Below are 16,163 nucleotides of genomic sequence, written 5' to 3'. Positions count from 1 at the left end.
CTATCTGAACTGTTCTTGGAAGAACTAAGAGCACTCATCAAAACAATTAGATGACCGTTGGACCACTTCCTTAGAAAAGCTAACTGAAGTGGGAAAGAATTTAATAAGCTACAGGGGCATTTAGCTGAAATGCAAAGTATAGTTGCAAGAGTGTTTTTTTAATAACAGAAAATTTTGATTTCATTAATTTTGACTCAAAAACAGCAGAGAAGATAGCTACGCTTTGGTTTTGTTACCCCCTGTAACTCCCAGTACTAACCATAAACTATTTTTTTCTCAAGGAAATCTCCCCCATGAATAATCATTCCCTTTTCCTCTCCCTAAATAAAATGAATCAAGGTGCAGCTCTCTCTAGGGAGCAAGATTTTTCATCTACAGCAGTTTACACCCATGCCCATCGAGAGTGATAATAAATTATTGTAAGGCTGGAAATAAGTGATGATCGGCAGCGGGTGAATTGGTCTTAGTTTATTTACTGGAAATTGCCAAATCCAGCAAACAACAGCTGCTTCTCCTGTCAGTCTACGGCTCCTCCAATTGCCACAGTTTCCATAGTGTCATTCTCTGATCCCCGTATTTTCCCCCTCCTCTTTTTTTCTTTACCCGAATAGTGGATTGGCTCCGGTACCTAACCTCTTCTAGTTGCTTTTTCTTAACTAGCTTTTTAAAAGAAACTTAAACCCTTTAAGTATTACTTAATACCTCTCTGCATATTCCATCTTAAATTTTAAGTTCTTTCTGAAAATCATAAATCTTGTGATGAATTTATTGGGTGAAGTTTGTACTTGTTTTATCCAAGTTATTTTAACCAAACTTTTTTTTTTTGGTGGAGGAGTAATACATTCATTCAACAACAACAAACTGCTTTTTTAAGGGGTTAATGTGAAGAATACTGTGCTAGAAGCTGAGGGGGACAAAACCGTAATTCAAATAAGTTAAACACCTTTTAAAAATTAAGTTCCCGCTATGTTTTAAGTGCAAAACGGGAACGGCTCCCTCCCTCAAGAAGTTTATAATCTAATAGGGGGTTAGATACCATACACACACGCACGCATACACATAAATAACTATGACATCAGATTGAATGTGACGTGACATGGATCCATATCTCGAGGAGATAAAAAGACCTAACAATCTACGTTCTAAAATTAGTATTCCAAAATCATTGCGAATATAGAAACAATCCGACTACCTTACATTAAAAAAAAATCTTTACTGGATAAACCAGACTTCTTATAACACTGAAGTATATCAGAATGAAATTGGGAGAAGGGGGTTTAGGTGTATAGTTTTGAAACTATATCCTTTGCGTTTTGGTATTCACCCAATCAGTAATTTTTATTATCAAATAGACAAGAAATAGTAAATCAAACAACAACATAAACAAACCTAAAATGTCTATAAGAGATATTTTAACATCATTTTCGTGAAAAATAAAAGTTAAAGATCTCCATAATTAAATATAATTTGCTAGTTTACATTTAGACTCTGTAACTTCCCGCCGACTATTAGGTGGTTCGCAATGGAAAAGCAGCCCCTATTGCATCACGGTTCATACACAGTAGGTGTTAGTTCTGAAGAACCAAAGAATATGTTTTGTTTAGGGAATTCAGATATTCTTAATACGATCTCTCCCCTTTGTTCTGATTTCAAAAACAGCCAGGAACTTTTTTTTAAGAGAGTCTTTTAGCAAGAGATTCCGTAGAGGAAACTGAGAAAGTTTAGTAAACCTGATCTAAAAAGAAAAGGGGAAAAAAAATCCCCTGATCCTTTGATCCACTTGGAATTGTTCTAGTCGACTTAAAATAACATCCAACTCCGAAGTTGAAGGGGGTGGGGAACCAAAACTAGAGGATTATGTAACTATTTATCTCATGAAGATAATTACGCGTTTGACCTAAAGTCACTAATTCTTGCAAACACTCAATTAAATTGTGACGTTTTCCCAATGATCTTGGCATTTTATACCGTATGATAAAATCTACCAGTATCTCTTGTTGGTGACGAGCAACCCTTCTGGACTTCTTTGGTTCCTTGAGTGTAGAATGTCTTGGAGTAATCATAGATGGTGGGGAGAGAAAACAGGCATGTGATTAGCCAAATAGGCATGTGATTAGCCAAATAGGCAAGAGAGATTGCATAATAACCTAAGACACAGGAGACTGAGTGGGCCCAGGAAAATCTCCACCTACCTCTATCAGAGAAAAGAGGTTGCTTGCACGTTTGCTGAATTGCAATTCTGCGGGCCCAAGGTGGACTTGGAGCATCTTGCTCCAGCTTCAAGAGGGGATCAGATCATAGTTTAGTCTCCAGGGGCCCGCTTGATTCCCTTTATTGACAATTCCAGTTCCATAGTAGTGGACTTTATTGACTTGGAATTAAATAGGTGACTTCGGGTTCAGGCGTCCCCCACTCCCCGCCACTACCAGCCTTAGGAAATAGGGCGTGAGACACTCCCTACCTCTCCCTAGGTCCGTGAAAATTTCGAATGCATCACTCAACTAGCGATGACTCAAGTGGGCTGGGCAGTGGCTAGGGCATTATGCACCTAGGGCCACTACTTATGGGCTGAACCTGGAGGCGTGCCTGCTATGGTTGACCTAAGGGCGTGAGAGTACTTTATTGAGGTGGGAGAGGCTGGAGTGGTGTTGGAGAAATGCTGCTCCAGAATGCCTAGGCAGACACCCGTATTGCGGCTGTGTTGGGAATTCTGGACTGACCGACGATGTCTAGTGGCAGGTGCAGCAGAGAGGGCCAGTCCTAGGACAAGCTCATTTCGTGCACTTGACAAAGGGAAAGTAGCAGCACCTGGGGTCTAAGGGAGCAGTAGCCTTCAAAGAAAGCAGGGGATGGAACTGGCCCGCCCGCCCGCTACCTGTCCAAGGGCCTTGGGAACAGGGAAGTCAGCCGACGGTGGCCACTGAAGCAGCTTTCAGTTTTCATTGAGGCTGCTAGTTACTGTTTAACATCCCCACCCACGTTTCAGTTTGTTTAGTAAATCGATCGGTCCGTAGGACTCGGGCTGCTGCCCTGTCGCCATTGAACAAAGCTAATACTCGCTAGAACATATGGTAAAGTCTTTGCTAGCGACTTAAAAAAAAATAGAAAAAGAAAAAAGAAAAGAGAAAGAACGAAACAACCTTCCCTCTCAGGTCTTCACTTCACTGCACCCCTACTCCTCCACCCCAGGTTTCTACAAACTGCCTCCTCCCAGAAAAGCGCCGTGCCGGACTCTGTAGGCGCGGGGGTGGGTGGGGGAATCTACTCCTGGGAGATGCCGCTGCTGCTGCCCAGCTGATTTCAACGCCAGAGCCCCAGGAAGCGAGCGACTCCTCTGTCCAGGTGAGTAGTTTCCTCCGGACATCCGACTGCAGCTGCAGTAGCAGCAACTGCAGCAGCAGCAGCAGCAGAAGAAGACTGAGGAGCCGGGTAGCAGCCTCCCGCTGGTCTGGGGGCTGGGCCCACGTGCCCTGGCGCTTCCACAGCCCGCCTCCCCAGGACCTGAGAAAGGGAAAGCTAGCAAAAGTGGGCCGAATATTTACACCCCCTTCTTCAGGTCGGTCAGCAAATGTGAGGGCAGTAACTAGATCCTATCCTCGCTCCTTCCCCTGGCAGCCCTTGAAGAGGTAGCAGATTTGGGAAAGGGAGGGGAGGAGAGATGTGCTATCCAGTAACCAGAGCAAAACAGAGCAAAGAAAAGTTGGGTTGTATGGGTGGAGGCAAGTACAATGGTAGCTGCAGGTGAGTCACGTGCCATTCTGGTAGCCGGGGGAGTTCTTTGGCCTAGGGGAGGAGCAGGGGCACGTGTGTGTCTGGGTCTGGGGGGTGTTCGTTGTGGTGGTGCAGATTTGAGAGCTTTGGGGCTCTAAGACACTAACCAGGTAGGCCTTTATTCTCTAAGCGCTTCATCATTTCACAAGTAGCTCCTGCTGATGCTCTTGGAAGAGCTTTGACTAAGAGTAGCATTTATTAATATTGAATCATATATTGTACACACATTATGTATATATTTATATATCCACACAATATACACATTCATGCATATGCATATGAATACAGAAGTTTACTAAAATTATAGAATGTTAGATCTTGTAGAGACAAAAGAGGTTATATCAAGGGAGGGAACAAGCATTTATTACTTAGCACTTTACAAATACCTCATTTGATCCTCACATAAATACAGTGAGGCAGGTGCTGTTATTATACCCATTTTACAGTTGAAGAAACCAAGGCAGGTTAAGTGACTCCCCAAGGTTATATAACTGGCAAGTGTCTGAGGCTTAATTCCAGATCTTTCTGAGACAAGTGCCACTGTAGGGCCTAGCTGCTGAGGAACATCTAATATAATCCTGCCCTTTTACATATAAGGAAATTGAGGTACAGAGAAATCCATTTGTTTGTGTGAAGTCATATGACTAATTGAGAGGCTGAAATCTGACTCCCTTGTGAATGGCCTGATTTTCTTTCCACTAGACCATGTCATGGCTATATGTGACTTTTCCCATGTATATGTATATCAATAGATATGCAATACGTTTATGATATTTTAGTTTCCCTTAGAAACCTTTTAAAAATTTAAACTTGAGTACATGTGATCACACTACTTTGTTTACCTAAGTGTCAGCCAACATGTGACCAAATGGTAGGATTCCATGAGGGGTATGTGTGTTTTGATACATTGACCTTTTAAGACATACCTCCAATGAACTCATTGTCCATTGGCAGGAAAGTTCATGTCCACTCTTCTTTAAAAAGTAAAATTCACTTTCAAGACTGATTTTATGAACCAAGACTAGAAGTTACAGAATCACAGAAACTTTAAATGTTAATAAGATATCTTACAAATTGTGTAGTTGCTACCCTCTGTTCTTTTGTTAGCTTTCTTTTCTAAGTTACAATCTCTATTATCTCCCTCTTACATAATTTCGTATACTTTTACTAAATATTGTGTTACTTCTTCCTATGTATTTATAAGTTCTATATGTATATTATTCCATGTTTTCTCCACCTTTTCCATCAAATACAGACGACTGCAAGTTTGTTTTCATTTTCATTGGTGGTGGTAATAATAATGATAATAAAAGATGAGATAAAGATTATAGTAATAATTATAGCTGGCCTTTATTTACAAGTTTACATACATTATCTCATTTAAGCATCAAAACAAGTTGTCAGGTAATACATTCTGCACATATCTGCACTTAACAGTTGAGCAATCTGGAGTACACACTTTAAGTGAATTGCCTATAACCATACAAATGGTAAGAACCAGAGGCAAGATTTCAACTTATATAATCAGTCATCATCCATAATTAACATAATTGTTTATCTTTCATCTTTTCCAATCAAAGGCTGGATTATTTACACAAAGCATTTACCTGGTGCACGCACACACACACACAAACACACACGTATACTTTTAGAAGTAGGAAAGGGAATAGCATTGGTCTGTCATCCTGGGAAACTACTTAGTGGCCTGGAAATTTAGGAATTTATAGAGTGTGTTTTGTGGTGCCTGACCTTGACCTTACCTGATGAATTTAATTACCTGTAGACATACTAGTTCCTTATTGTTATTAGTGGCACATATACCGGTTCACTAAAGTGCCTGATATGGGCTGCAGAGCCTTCTTATTAGCCTTTGCCTGGTCTCTAGGAATTTATTTGTTTATTTATCATTAAGACCCCAACCTCTTAATTTATATGTAACCTTTGTGTCAGAAGTGCTAGTAATACAAAAGGCTCTGAGGATTATCATGCCTCTCCTCAGTGGAGCTCCAATCTAGGAACCTGAGAAATCCGTATTACTGGATAGCCTAGTGTTCTGCTGCTCACATTCATAGTTAAATTCACCAAAAAATATTTTTGAGACAATTATTCTACACCATTTAGTATCTCTGGAACATGGAGCAAGTCACAGTCATTGTGGGGGCTATAATTTCCTTATCTGCAAAATGAAAGGGATGGACTCAATGACTTCCAAGTTCCCTCTTATCTATAAATCTATGATTTTATTATCAAGGACAAACAGGTTTCAGGTATCCTCAGTAGCCTCATATTCTGACATATTTGACTATGGGGGACCAATTGCTCCTTTTTGTTCCTCCAGTGGGATGATTATTGCTGGACTGAACTGCTTCCTTACATTGGAAACTAGTAGAGTCAGAGTACTGCTGGGGCAAATTTGTTTTTCCCTGACACTCATTGCCTTTTGCTTTAATCCACTTAATAAGTCAGAGATAGCCAGCAGATCCCAGCAGTGGTTATATTTGCCTCTTTCTTCTTACCTAAATTAGAATCAACTTCCCTCTTCCAAGCAGACCTTTTGAAATTGGGTGATACACTAATGATTAGAGAAATGCAAATCAAAACAACTCTGAGGTACCATATCACACCTATCAGATTGGCCAACATGACAAAATAGGAAAATGATAAATGTTGGAGAAGATGTGGGAAAATTGGAACATTAATGCACTGTTGGTGGAGTTGTGAAATGATCCAACCATTTTGGAGAGCAATTTGGAGTTATGCCCAAAGGGCTATGAAAATGTGCATACCCTTTGACCCAAGCAATAGCACTTCTAGGGCTATATCCCAAAGAGATCATACAAGTGGGAAAAGGACCCACATGTACAAAAATATTTATAGCAGCTCTTTTTGTGGTGACAAAGAATTGGAAATTGAGATGATGCCCATCAATTGGAGAATGGCTGAACAAATTGTGATATATGAATGTAATGGAATACTATTGTGCTGTAAGAAATGATGAACAGAGCTATGTGACCCTGGGCAAGTCACTTAACCCCAATTGCCTACAAAAAAAAAAAGAAATGAACAGGCTGACTTCAGAAAAACCTGGAAAGACTTGTATGGTCTGATGCTGAGCAAAGTGAGCAGAACGAAGAGAAAATTGTACACAGTAACAGCCACATTGTGCGATGACTAATATGACCCTTCTCAGCAATGCAAGGATCTAAGACATTTCCAAAGACCTTGTGATGGAAAATGCTATCCACAAAGAAGAAAGAAGTATGGTGTTTGAGTGCAGATCAAAGCATGCTATTTGCTATTTTTTTTTCTTCAGTTGCGTTTTGTTTCCTCTTTCTGGTAGTTCCTCCTATTGGTTCTAATTCTTACTTTTGTGAAAATATGTTTAATAGGAATGTGTGTGTATAGCCTATATTAGATTGTGTGCCATCTTGGGGGGGGGAGGTGGGGAGAGAAGGGGAGAAAAATTTAAAACTCAAAAGCTTATGGAAGTGATTGTTGATAATTCAAAATACATTAATTAAAAAAAAAGAAATTGGTTGATGCAGTCTGGGTACCAGAATATAGCTCCCATTTAGAAATGGAAGTCAGAGGAAATGGAGAACAATATAGGAAATGTTTCCTTGCACTCGATTTAAATACATCTTTCTATGGTATATTGCATTCGTAGTTTTAGAGGCAACTTGGCAGGGAATAGAGTACATGCCCTGGAGTAAGGAAGTCCTGAGTTCAAATGTGACCTCTAACACTGCTCAGCCTCAGCTGTAAAATGAAATGATAACAGCATCTACCTCTCATCTTTGTTTTGAGGAAAAAAATGAGGTAATATTTATAAATGTGCTTAGCACAATGTCAGAAACATAGCAGGTACTAAATAAATGCTGATTCCCTTCCCCCTTTCCTATCAGTGGATATCTTAATTTATATGGTTCTTGTAACTAACTGTGGCATAAAATATATGCCATATAGGAAGAAAATAAAAATAGTCATGAAATAAAGGTTTATTATACATATTTTAATATGTTCTTCCATAAATATAATATTTTATTTTTGAGTAATAGACTGCTATATTGGTAGGATCTATTTGGATGCCTGACTGAAGATGTCAGTGCCTTATAAGAAGTCCTTTGCATTTGTAATATCTGATGATCACTCATTAATTTGTAGTTGTAGATGCCATTTGCTGCTTCTGTTGCTAGTCTACGCTTCTATGCTTCTGTGTCTTCATCCCGGAACTTTTTCACATCTTTGCTTAAAATGAGTCATTCCACTGCCATCTGAAAAAAAAAAACAGCTTCAAATAAGATGATACAACTGTGGAATGCTGGAGCCCAGTAGCAACAGAGCGATCAATCTTCAGATGTTTGAGTTAGTACTGGATTCTCACTTTGGTAAGATGTTTCAAAGTGGATTCTAGGGATTTTTAAGTGCCTTCATCCTCTGAGTTTCTGTGCTTCTGTTACCTGGGGTACAACAGTGAGCCCTTTTAGAATTTTTTTTTCCATTCAATCTCTTTATAGGAGCTAATTAATTAAGTGACCTATTTATTAATTTAATAATAGCTAACATTTATGTAGCACTTTAAGTTTTGCAAAGGGCTTGACAAATATTACTTCATTTTATCCTTACAACAACCCTGGGAAATAAATTATTGTCCCCATTTTACAGATGAAGAAACTGAGGCATACAGTGGTTACGTAACTTGCCCAGGGTCAGAGAGCTAAGTTTCTAGGTCACATTTGAACTCAAATCTTCCTAACTCCAATTCTAGTGCTCTATACACACAATCCTCCAAAAAAAAAGTGGCTTCAATGTGGTTATGTGGTTAAACTGTTAAAGAAGTTGGATATTATACCTGCAGGAGATTCAAGGATCATAGCTTTATATAAAATGGAGCATGTGACCACTGTCATTTTGATCTAGATTTTTTTTTTTGAGAATGGGTCTCCTACGGTGGAAAAACCCTGGCCACTCATGAGTCCTATTCCACACTGATCACAATGGAATCTTTGACCTGAAAAATTTTTCCAACCTGGACCAGTTCATTCCTTCATAGGAAGGTTGGGACCTCACCACATTAATGATGGACTTAGCACAGACATATGATTGACTTTAGTTCTGCTGTATCCCAGAACTCCCAAACTCAAGCAATTTACCAGCTTCAGTTTTCCTAACAGTCAGTAAACAGTAAGTCAACAAATATTTATTATATGCTTATTATATGCCAGATGTTGTCACTGTGCCTGGCTGATCTGAAAATTTTTAGAACCTATTTTTCTAAGGCTTAGATTTCTTTCTTGATTCAATTTTCTATGTTTTGTTGCTGTTGTTTTTTTGTACTTAAATACGATGTTCATTTTTGAACAGTTTTGGAAAATGTGCTATTAATTCAATTCAACAAATAATATTATGTAGAATGGTTTCTCAAACTTTTTGCTCTCAGGATCCCTATGTAGTCTAAAATATATTAAAAACTTGCCGAAGGACTTTTGTTTATATGAGTTTTATCAATAACTATTTACAACATTAGAAATCAAAATATCTTAGTATTATGATGAAAATAGTTTAGACCTACTAGATCCTGTGAAAGGGTCCCTGGACCACACTTTGAGAACCACCAATGTAGAAGAATTCACAGAATCACTGATTCCTAAAGTTGGAAGGGCTTTCAATAACCAACTACTACAATCCATCTCTCTCCAAAAAGATCACAATAGAAACACATTCAACAAGTGGCCATTCAGATTCTGTGTGAAGACTTCCTATAAGGAAGTACACAATATGCCCATATATATTCAGCCTATTATACTTTTTGACTGATCTAATAGGAAGTTTTCCCTGAAATCAAGCTTAACTTTGCTTTTTAGTGGTTTCCTTGTAAGATAAAAAAGAACAAACCTAATCACTCTTCCACGTGCTAGTCCTTTAAATAACTAAATTTAGTTATCATACTCCTCTTGAATTTTCTTTTCTCTAGAGTAAACATTTCTATTTATTAAAATTGATTCTCCTAGGACATGAACTCTTGGCCCTCATCTTGAATTGCCTCTTTTGGACACTCCAATTTATCAAGGGTTTTCCTAAATTGTAGTGCCTAGAAATAAACACAACACTCCAGATATGGTGTAACTAACACAAAGGACAGTAAGAATTATCACCTTCTTATTCTTGGGAATGCCTCTGTCACATTAGGTTGTTTGGTGCCATATCACCTTGCTAGTACACTGAGCCAGACAAACTACTGTCTAAGCATGACTTCCTCATTGTGAGCAAGCAATGGATACACCTACTTCTTGGGGCAGATGGTTCAAAGCTAATGAATAATAGCTTAAACAACAACAACAACAACATGAAACTACAAAAGTCCTACTTTGCATATGCTTCTTGGTTATAGAGAAGAATATTCACACTAAAAGGCCCAGAGTGATAATGATTGAAAAATAATTGGAGTCCAAGATGTCTAAAGAGAGCAAGGGAAGAATTTACTATATCAAATGAGCTTATGTCACCCAATACAATAAATTACATCCCAGCCTGCAGAAGTAATTTTCAGATATAGTTGTTGAACTATTTTAAGTGATGAGTAAGGAAGGGTGGAACGAGGGAGGGGATGTGTCATTGGACAAGAAAAGGGCAAATGTTTTTACTGATTTTTTTTTCAAAGAGGAAGAGATATTTTACAAGTACTACTATTTCCTTCCCTAACAAAACTTTAGAATAAACTATTCCGTTGTTGTTGTTGTTGTTGGTTTGTGAGTCACTCGGAACTAGTTGTGACATTCTAACCTAATTTGGTTTTTCATTTGTCTACAAGGCTGACAGATCAGAGAACTTTTACAAGTGTAACATAACTGGATTTCAGCAACAGGGTTGACAGCAGTCATTCACAATGTGTTTGGGGGAGGGATAGAGAAATGTTGCTATATGATAAAGTTAAGGAGATCCATAACTGGTTGAATGACTGGATTCACAGTGGTGATTAATGGAGTGATGTCAACCTAGAAGTACAGATAGTAGTTCTTTAGTGTTATGCTGCAGAGCTTTGTCTTTTGGACTGACCTGTTCAACACTGTTACCAGTGATGTGGATAAGGACATAGATGGCATACTGTTAAAATATATAGGTTATACAAATCTAGGATGGATATTTAATAACTTAAAAGAATCAGAATTGGTTAAGATATCAGTAGGCTGGAATGAAGGGGCTGAATTTAATGTGATAAAATTTAATAGGGATAAATAGTAAGATCGATAATTAAGTTATTAATTGCATTAATACATAATGGGAGAAGTATAGCCAGAGAATTCATGGTGGGGTTGGGGTGGGAAAGGAAGGGCAGGCCACACTCTCAGTCCACTTTGAATAAATAGTGTAATGAAGCAACTTTTAAAAAGTGTGATTTTTCTTTCTTTTTTTTTAAGCCCACATTAACAGAAACGAAGTTTCATAGACAGGAGGAATTATACGTAGTTTGATCATAACTTTGCCCTAGTCAGACCATATATGGAATATTTTGCATGTAACATTTTACTGGGGATAGTGACAAACTAACCTGGGGGTGGGGGGCAATCAGAGTGAGGAAAGAACTTAAAATGTTGCCATGTGAAAATTGAATGAGGAATATGGAAATGTTTAGCATGGAGAGAAGACCTATGAGGTACACATTAGTTGTCTTCAACTATTCCAAGTCTTGTCAGGTAGAAAAGTGATTGATGTATTTTTGCATCTGTCTAGAGCACAAAACTAATATGAAGAACTTGGAATTATAAGGAAATAACCTTCTGTTCAATATATGGGAAATCTTTTAAAAAATATTTTCCCAAAATAAGATGAAATGTCTTATGAAATAGTGAGTTTCTCATCATTGGTAATGTTCCATGAGGATACATTACTGAGGATATTTTAATTGAGATTCATGTAATGGCTAAGAGGTCAAACTAGGCAATCTTTAACTTCTGCAACAATTTTGAGATTCAAATTATTTGATGCGTAGAAGTTAATATAAAATCTGATTTTTCTTACTAATCTGTAACATTTTATTATAACAGAATTTCAGATCTGAAAGGGTCCAATGTGGTAATTTTATCCCAACTTGCTTGAAAAAAGAATTCCTTCTAAAACATACCTAAAAAATGGTTATCTATCCATTGATTAGAGACTTACACTGAGATGCAACTTACCACCTACTTAATTGTTGATAATATTTAGCAAGTGCTTTTATAGAACAGTTATCAGTACAGTTTTCACATAATTATCTCCCTTGATGACTTTTAGTAAAATTCATAATTATCATAACAAGTTTCTCATAGGTCCAGATGCATTGCCTAGCAATAACTTCATTTATTTACCATATTCATTCGTTCATTTAAAATATTTTTATTATTTTGTTAAATATTTCCCAGTCACATGTAAAAAATTTTAACAATCACTAAAAATTTGTTTTGAATTCCAAATTCTCTCCCTCTCTTTTGCCCCTACCCCCTTTTTGAGAAGGTAAGCAATTTGATATCAAATTAACTATATTGCAAAAGAAAGCAAACAAAAAAAACCAAGAAAAATAAAGTTTTAAAAAAAAGATATTCTTCAATCTTTATTTAGAGTTTATCTGTTTTCCCTCTGGAGGTAGATAGCATTTTTCATCACAGGTTCTTTGGATTTCTCTTGGATCATTGTCTTGATCAGAGTAGCTAAGTCTTTCACAAGTAATCATCCTTACAATATTGCTGTCACTGTGTATGATGGTCTCTTGGTTGCATTCATTTCACTTTGCGTGAGTTCAAAATCTTCCCTGATTTTTCTGAAACCATCCTGCTCATCTTTTCTTATGGCGCAATAGTTTTTAATGGTATTCATTATTGAATACTAGTATTCAATAGTATTCAAACACAATCCTATACCACAAGTTGTTCAGCCATTCCCCAACTGAAGTTCAACAATTCCTCAATTTCTCCTTTGCCATCGCTAAAAGAGATGCTATACATATTTTTGTATAAGTAAACACTTTTTCCCTTTGATCTCTTTGGGATATATACCAAATAATGGTATCACTGAGTCAAAAAATACACAGTTTTATAATCCTTTGGACATAGCTCCAAATTGTTCTCCACAGTGGTTAAACTAGTTCACAACTCCACCAACATTTGCATTGGTGTCCCAATTTTTCCACGTCCCCTCCAACATTTATAATTTTTCTCGTCTGTCATGTGAGCCACCCTAATAGGTGTGAAGTGGTACATAGAGTTGTTTTAATTTACCCTTTTCTAATAAATGTGATTTAGAACATATTTTTCATGTGGCTGTTGAGAGCTTTGATTTCTTCTTCTAAAAACTGCTCATTCATATTATCCTTTGACCATTTATCAACTGGGGAATGCCTCATGTTTTTATAAATTTGTCTCAGTTCCATGTACATTTGAGAAGTGGGGCCTTCATTAGAGAAATATATTGTAAAATTTCTCCCCAGTTTCCTGTTTTCCTTTTAATTGTGTCTACATTAGTTTCATTTTTGCAAAAGTTTTTACTTTCATATAATAAAAATTATCTATTTTACTTCCTGTGATCTTCTCTATATCTTGTTTGGTCATAAACTCTTCACTTGTACATTCATCTGACACACACACTTTTCCCAAATTCATCTAGTTTACTTATGGTATCACTCTTTCTGTTTAAATTATTTATCCATTTTGACTTATCTTCATATATGTTGTGAGATGCTGATCTATGCCTAGTTTCTGCTTTCCAGTTTTCTTAGCAATTTTTGTCAAATATTGAGTTCTGGTTCTAAAAGCTTGGATATTTGTGTTTATCAAATGCTTGACTACCATGGTCACTTACTAACAATAACTTTGACATTAACTTGAACTTTATAAAATAGAATTATAGCAAAATGACCTTAATCAGCCTTGACTTAATCACACATGGATATTTTAAATGGAATGCAATAAATTCTGTCTTGAATAATATCAATGATCAGCATTCAAATTGTTATGATCTTCTCTGGGTGAAGATCTGTGAGAGACTGCTGATGATATCCATCACTTTTGTTAGGTTAATATGTACACATCTTGAGGCTATTCAATAAATTTCATTTCCATCTTCTGTACTACTTTGATACTTGACATTGTATTACTGCCGCCAACTGTTAGTGATGTTGCATCTCAACTGATAGACTGAATGAGAGGTAGTGGGATATAATGGCAATCTTGCTCAGTTTGAAGTGAGTTTGGATACTAATTCTGCTATCTAGCTGTGCTCTTGAGCAAGTACCTTCATTTATCTTTCCCTTAGTTGTGTTATTTATAAGAATGCATTAGATTATCTGTTTATACAGTTCCCTTCAGCTTTTTGAGTCTCTCTACTTCTCTGTGTATCTTTGGACTCTATGTATATTCATCTTTTTGGGATCACTTAGGTGAAAATTATTATATAGATACATTTGAATATATTCTCATGTACCTGAAAGTACATACCACTCAAACACTGGAAGAATTACATTGATAGCTATGGTGAAAAAAAAAAAAAAAGAATCATCTCCTTATCCTGTTTGTAAATCTTGGCACACATGTCATCAGGTCATGGGCTTTAAAAAAATGATTTTTCTTTTGATTCTAAACATAGCAGTATAATGCTCCTTACTATTGAATGATAGTGTCTACTTTGTTGTACTTTATCTATGCTCTTGTATTTTAATATTGTAGAGATTACTGAAGCATTCTTAACTATCTCACAGGGTTATCATATGAATCAGAAGAAATAGTGTATGTAGAACTCTTTGCAAACTTTAAAGTTCTTTGTACATGTGGGCTATTATTATTATTATTATATTTTTTTCTGAATTCTTATGTGGTCATGGGTATACTCATCTCTTTAGTAATGAACAATAAATGTACTTTTAAATTTGAAGGTGGTGTGTAATAGATTTCTATATTTCCTAAACATTTTTTTAAATTTTACATTAGCAGCCACTCATATTTCTTACCTGTATGTTTCAAAATCCAAATTTCTGTGGTGTCATATTTTTATATCTGAATCTATGGTTATTGTATTATGTTGACAATGCAATAGTTTCTTAGCTATATATAAACACATGCTGATTTTCATCAAATAGACTTGGCAGCATTAATATAATGCATTTTTTGTGACACAAAGATCTACCTTGTAAGCAACATTTGTCTTAGATGTCCTTACTACCCTTTTTAAATGAGTAGATGATTTAGATAGAATTAAGTATGTTGGGGAGAAGAGAAAATACTGTTAGGATGTATTTGTAGGTACACATAATGTTCTTGAAAATGGATGATGAAGTTGGAGGAATTGCCCTCCCTTTGATTGGAAATTAAATGTCCTGACAAATTGATGGATATTTTATGGACTGAAAAATACTGAGAGATATTGGCTTGTGATACTCATGGTGCTTATGAATGCCTGGGAAATAACGGAGAGTTTGTCCCCAATCTGGGAAAATGCACTTGGGATTCTACAAATCCAAAGGATTACCTAGATTCTCTGAAGAACCTTGTAGGTATCCTCATTCTACCCTGTCTTCACTGAGACAGAATCTATGCTAAAGTGAATTTAAAATTGGTAAATAGAGGCTAGTTCTCTTTTATTAAAAAATAAAATCACCAATTACCATTACCAGGATGTTTAAAAAAAATTCACGATGATCATCCCATGCTCTTTCTTGCTTTCTTGTGTCATTGTGGGAGGTAGAAAGCACTTAAATTCTCTGTTCAAATACAGTCCATGTTTCTTTGTCCTTTGCCCTCTCTGGAGTGTTCAAGGAAGAAGAAGAAGAAGAAGAAAGACTTAAAAGTGCTTTTTTTTTTGGTCTGGTCTTCAATACTCTGACTTTTTCTTCTTCATGTCTCACTGATGCACACCAACCCTGCCTCAGGCTGACTTCAGTAACCTGAAAAAAAATTGTGGGCAGAACAAGATCATCATTCAGTGATCTCCTGAATCTGCTCCCTTTTTCTGTGCTGGAAATTTAAAATTTCCTCACTTACTCCTTTTCACCATTTCCAACCATTTTTGTTATTTAAAAATTTCATGTGTTGGTAAGTTAAATGATGATCCAGAATATTTGAATGTTTGCATGTTAAAACCAGGATTTAATGCAAAATAATGCAGTCTCCTTACATAAAAGTAAGGTATTAGATATTGGTCAGTCAAATAAAAAAATTTGTCCATGTGAATACCACCATTTTATATTGCTATTTATCTCATGTACTCTATGTGGCAACAGTGCTTTAGATAAGAAATAAGTTTATCAATATTCTATCAGTGATTCATTTATTGGCATATAATTATACAATTAAATCAGTTCAACAATTTGTGCTAGATACTTTTTGTGTGGAAGGCAGTGTTTTAGGTACTGATGACATAAACACAAA

General features: G+C 36.6%; 1 protein-coding gene across 1 annotated transcript in view; it reads left to right on the top strand.

Annotated features, from left to right (window-relative positions):
• Window positions 1-3,016: 3,016 nt before the first annotated feature.
• HNF4G (hepatocyte nuclear factor 4 gamma) overlaps window positions 3,017-16,163 on the top strand; it is a 178,231-nt gene continuing 165,084 nt past the window's right edge. Inside the window, exon 1 of the mRNA XM_020971053.2 lies at window positions 3,017-3,342. The gene's annotated coding sequence lies outside the window, so the exon portion shown is untranslated. The remainder of the gene's footprint in view (window positions 3,343-16,163) is intronic.

The sequence above is a fragment of the Phascolarctos cinereus genome, unplaced genomic scaffold, assembly GCF_003287225.1.
Source record: "Phascolarctos cinereus isolate Bilbo 61053 unplaced genomic scaffold, phaCin_HiC Scaffold_4;HRSCAF=312, whole genome shotgun sequence".
In the NCBI taxonomy this organism is placed as follows: Eukaryota; Metazoa; Chordata; class Mammalia; order Diprotodontia; family Phascolarctidae; genus Phascolarctos; species Phascolarctos cinereus.
The sequence above is the reverse complement of the archived record's forward strand: the minus strand, read 5'-3'. Positions and strand labels throughout refer to the sequence as shown.